Genomic DNA, 5,695 nt, shown 5'->3' with positions numbered 1-5,695 from the left:
CCCTTTTGCGTCTTCTAAACTCAGGCAAAGTATGGACTATTATATATTGCTGGAAAGCCCTGGATGTCTACTTTCCAACGCTGTTGAGAGCGCGCCATTTGGAGTTCTGTAGCTCCAGAAAATCCACTTTGAGTGCAGGGAGGTCAGAATCCAACAGCATCAACAGTCCTTCTTCAACCTCTGAATCTGATTTTTGCTTAAGTCCTTCAATTTCAGCCAGAAAATACCTAAAATCACAGAAAAACACACAAACTCATAGTAAAGTCCAGAAATGTGAATTTAACATAAAAACTAATGAAAACATCCCCAAAAGTAACTAGATCCTACTAAAAACATACTAAAAACAATGCCAAAAAGCGTATAAATTATCCGCTCATCACAACACCAAACTTAAATTGTTGCTTGTCCCCAAGCAACTGAAAATCAAATAGGATAAAAAGAAGAGAATATACTATAAATTCCAAACTATCAATGAAACATAGCTCCAATTAGATGAGCGGGACTTGTAGCTTTTTGCCTCTTGAATAGTTTTGGCATCTCACTTTATCCATTGAAGTTCAGAATGATTGGCATCTATAGGAACTTAGAGTTTAGATAGTGTTATTGATTCTCCTAGTTCAGTATGTTGATTCTTGAACACAGCTACTTTATGAGTCTTGGCCGTGGCCCTAAGCACTTTGTTTTCCAGTATTACCACCGGATACATAAATGCCACAGACACATAATTGGGTGAACCTTTCCAGATTGTGACTCAGCTTTGCTAAAGTCCCTAATTAGAGGTGTCCAGGGTTCTTAAGCACACTCTTCTTTTGCTTTGGACCTTGACTTTAACCGCTCAGTCTCAAGTTTTCACTTGACACTTTCACGCCACAAGCACATGGTTAGGGACAGCTTGGTTTAGCCGCTTAGGCCAGGATTTTATTCCTTTAGGCCCTCCTATCCACTGATGCTCAAAGCCTTGGGATCCTTTTTATTTACCCTTGCCTTTTGGTTTTAAGGGTTATTGGCTTTTTTCTCTTGCCTCTTGGTTTTAAGAGCTTTTGGCTTTTTCTGCTTGCTTTTTTTCTCTCTTTTTTTTTGCTATTTTTTTCTATTTTTTTTTCTGCAAGCTTTTGTATTCACTGCTTTTTCTTGCTTCAAGAATCATTTTTATGATTTTTCAGATTATCAAATAACATGTCTCCTTGTCATCATTCTTTCAAGAGCCAACATATTTAACATTCTTAAACAACAACTTCAAAAGACATATGCACTGTTCAAGCATTCATTCAGAAAACAAGAAGCATTGTCACCACATCAATATAATTAAACTAAGTTCAAGGATAAATTCGAAACTCATGTACTTCTTGTTCTTTTGAATTAAAACATTTTTTCATTTAAGAGAGGTGATGGATTCATAGGACATTCATAACTTTAAGACATAGTTACTAAATACTAATGATCATGTAATGAAGACACAAACATAGATAAGCACTTATCATAAGAAAACGAAAAACAGAGAATGTAAGAACAAGGAATGAGTCCACCTTAGTGATGGTGGCGTTTTCTCCTTGAGGACCCAATGATGTCCTTGAGCTCTTCTATGTCTCTTCCTTGTCTTTGTTGCTCCTCCCTCATTGCTTTTTGATCTTCTCTAATTTCATGAAGGATGATGGAGTGCTCTTGATGTTCCACCCTTAATTGTCTCATGTTGGAACCTAATTCTCCTAGGGAGGTGTTGATTTGCTCCCAAAAATTCTGTAGAGGAAAGTGCATCCCTTGAGGTATCTCAAGGATTTCTTGATGGTGAGCTTCCTCATGCGTTTCTTGAGCTCCATGAGTGGGCTCTCTTGTTTGCTCCATCCTTTTCTTAGTGATGGGCTTCTCTTCCTCAATGGGAATGTCTCCTTCTATGTCAATCCCAGCCGAATTGCATAGATGGCAAATGAGGTGAGGAAAACCTAACCTTGCCATAGTGGAGGACTTGTCAGCTACCTTGTAGAGTTCTTGAGGTATAATCTCATGAACCTCCACCTCTTCTCCAATCATGATGCTATGGATCATGATGGTCCGGTCTATAGTAACTTCAGACCGGTTGCTAGTGGGAATGATTGAGCGTTGAATGAACTCCAACCATCCTCTAGCTACAGGCTTAAGGTCTAGTCTTCTAAGTTGAACCGGTTTGCCTTTTGAGTCAATCTTCCATTGAGCTCCTTCCACACATATGTCCATGAGGACTTGGTCCAACCTTTGATCAAAGTTGACCCTTCTAGTGTAGGGGCGTGCATCTCCTTGCATCATAGGCAAGTCAAACGCCCACCTCACATTTTCCAGACTAAAATCTAAGTATTTTCCCCGAACCATTGTAATATAATTCTTTGGGTTCGGGTTCTTACTTTGATCATGGTTCCTAGTGATCCATGCATTAGCATAGAACTCTTGAACCATTAGAATTCCGACTTGTTGGATGGGGTTTGTTAGAACTTCCCAACCTCTTCTATGGATCTCATGTCAGATCTCTGGATACTCATTTCTCTTGAGTTTGAAAGGGACCTCGGGGATCACCTTCTTCTTGGCCACAACATCATAGAATTGGTCTTGATGGGCTTTGGAGATGAATCTTTCCATCTCCCATGACTCGGAGGTGGAAGCTTTTGTCTTCCCTTTCCCTTTTCTAGAGGATTCTCCGGTCTTAGGTGCCATCAATGGTAATGGAAAAACAAAAAGCTTATGCTTTTACCACACCAAACTTAGAATATTGCTCGCCCTCGAGCAAGAAAAGAAAGAATAAATGAAGAAGAAGAAGAAAATATGGAGGAGAGAAGGGAGAGGTGTATTCGGCCAAGAAGGGGAAGAGAGGATTGTGTTGTGTGGAAATGAGAAAGAATGGAGGGCTTTATATAGGGAGGGGAGGGGGTTAATTTCGGCCATATAGGGTGGGTTTGGGTGCGAAATTGATTTTGAATTTTGAAGGTAGGTGGAGTTTATGAGGTAGGTTTATGGGGAAGAGTGGATGGATGTGAGTGGTGAAGTGGTGATAGGGAAGAGAGATTGAGGTGATTGGTGAAGAGTTTTGGGGAAGAGTATTTATTGGGAAGAGAGGATGAACATTGAGAAGAGGGAAGAGAGTGAGTGGTGGTAGGTGGGGATCCTGTGGGGTCCACAGATGCTGAGTTGATCCTGTGGGGTCCACAGATGCTGAGTTGATCCTGTGGGATCCACAGATCCTGAGGTGTCAAGGATTTGCATCCCTGCACCAATTAGGCATGTAAAATGCCTTTGCATGAAATTCTGGCATTTAAACGCCGAATTGATGCTTGTTCTGGGCGTTCAGTGCCCAGATGCAGCATATTTCTGGCGTTGAACGCCAGCCAGATGCTTGTTTATGGCGTTCAGCGCCAGCTCTTCCTCAGTGTGCATTTCTGGCGTTTGAACGCCAGGATGATGCTTGTTTCTAGCGTTCAACGCCAGATCCATGCTCTGTTCTGGCGTTGAACGCCAGCCAGATGTTCCTTACTGGCGTTTAAACGCCAGTAAGTCCTTCCTCCAGGGTGTGATTTTTTTCTGCTGTTTTTTATTTTTCTTCAATTTTTTCAGTTGTTTTTGTGACTCCACATGATCATGAACCTAATAAAGACATATAACTAATAAAAATATAATTAAATAAAAATTGGGTTGCCTCCCAACAAGCGCTTCTTTAATGTCGATAGCTTAACAGTGGGCTCTCATGGAGCCTCACAGATGTTCAGAGCATTGTTGAGACTCCCCAACACCAAACTTAGAGTTTGACTGTGGGGGCTCTGGTTGACTCTGTTTTGAGAGAAGCTTACTGTGCCTCTTTTCCATGTTTACAGAAGGATGTCCTTGAGTTTTAAACTCAAGGGAGTTCTCATTCAATTGAAGGACTAGTTCACCTCTGTTAACATCAATCACAACTCTTGCTGTGGCTAGGAAGGGTCTTCTAAGGATGATGGATTCATCCTCATCCTTTCCAGTATCTAGGATTATGAAATCAGCAGGGATGTAAAGGCCTTCAACCTTTACTAATATGTCCTCTACTTGTCCATAAGCCTATTTTCTGGAATTGTCTGCCATCTCTAATGAGATTTTAGCAGCTTGTACTTCAAAGATTCCCAGTTTCTCCATTACAGAGAGTGGCATGAGGTTTATTCCTGACCCCAGGTCACATAGAGCCTTCTCAAAGGTCATGGTGCCTATGGTACAAGATATCAGGAACTTTCCAAGATCCTGTTTCTTCTGAGGCAATCTCAGTTGATCCAATGCATTTAGTTCATTGGTGAACAGGGAAGGTTCATCTTCCCAAGTCTCATTACCAAATAAATTGGCATTCAGCTTCATGATTGCACCAAGGTACTTGGCAACTTGTTCTTCAGTGACATCCTCATTCTCTTCAGAAGAAGAATACTCATCAGAACTCATGAATGGCATAAGGAGGTTTAATGGAATCTCTATGGTCTCTAGATGAGCCTCAGGTTCTTTTGGTTCCTCAGAGGGAAACTCCTTATTGATCACAGGACATCCCAGGAGGTCTTCCTCCTTGGGATTCACGTCCTCCCCTTCCTCCTTGGATTCGGCCATGATGGTCATTTCAATGGCCTTGCACTCTCCTTTTGAATTTTCTTCTGTATTGCTTGGGAGAGTACTAGGGGGTTTCAGTGATTCTTTTACTCAGCTGACCCACTTATGCCTCCAAATTTCTAATTGAGGACCTTGTTTCATTCATGAAACTTACAGTGGCCTTGGACAGATTAGAGACTAAGTTTGCTAAATTAGAGGTATTTTGTTCAGAGTTCTCTGTCTGTTGCTGAGTGGATGATGAAAAAGGTTTACTATTGTTAAACCTGTTTCTTCCACCATTATTAAAGCCTTGTTGAGGCTTTTGTTGATCCTTCTATGAGAGATTTGGGTGATTTCTCCATGAGGGATTATAGATGTTTCCATATGGTTCACCCATGTAATTCACCTCTGCTATTGCAGGGTTTTCAGGATCATAAGCTTCTTCTTCAGTAGATGCCTCTTGAGTACTGTTGGATGCAGCTTGCATTCCATTTAGACTCTGAGAAATCATATTGACTTGCTGAGTCAATATTTTGTTCTGAGCCAATATGGCATTTAGAGTATCAATTTCAAGAACTCCCTTCTTCTGAGGCGTCCCATTACTCACAGGATTCCTCTCAGAAGTGTACATGAACTGGTTATTAGCAACCATGTCAATGAGTTCTTGAGCTTCTGCAGGCGTTTTCTTTAGGTGAATGGATCCACCTGCAGAAGTATCCAATGACATCTTAGCTAATTCAGACAGACCATCATAGAATATATACAGAATAGTCCATTTTGAAAGCATGTCAGAAGGACACTTTTTGGTCAGTTGCTTGTATCTCTCGCAAGCTTCATAGAGGGATTCACCTTCTTTCTGTCTGAAGGTTTAAACATCCACTCTAAGCTTGCTCAGCTTTTGAGGAGGAAAGAACTTGGCTAAGAAAGCTGTGATCAGCATATCCCAAGAGTTCAGGCTATCTTTGGGTTGAGAGTCCAACCATACTCTAGCTCTGTCTCTTACAGCAAAAGGAAAAAGCATGAGCCTATAGACTTCAGGATCTACTCCATTAGTCTTAACAGTATCACAGATCTGCAAAAATTCAGTTAAGAACTGAAAAGGATCTTCAGATGGAAGTCCATGAAACTTGCAGTTCTG

The 5,695-nt window shown here is 41.1% G+C and overlaps 1 non-coding gene across 1 annotated transcript; it reads left to right on the top strand.

Moving 5' to 3' along the window:
* The first annotated feature begins 5,338 nt into the window (after window positions 1–5,338).
* LOC148566970 (small nucleolar RNA R71) lies at window positions 5,339–5,446 on the top strand. Its single transcript, XR_015881937.1, has one exon. It is a non-coding gene; the product is annotated as a small nucleolar RNA R71 (small nucleolar RNA).
* The last annotated feature ends 249 nt before the right edge of the window (window positions 5,447–5,695 follow it).

The sequence above is a fragment of the Arachis ipaensis genome, chromosome B4 (assembly GCF_059453495.1).
Source record: "Arachis ipaensis isolate K30076 ecotype BB chromosome B4, ASM5945349v1, whole genome shotgun sequence".
Taxonomy (NCBI): Eukaryota; Viridiplantae; Streptophyta; class Magnoliopsida; order Fabales; family Fabaceae; genus Arachis; species Arachis ipaensis.
This window is presented reverse-complemented; position numbering and strand designations above follow the sequence as displayed.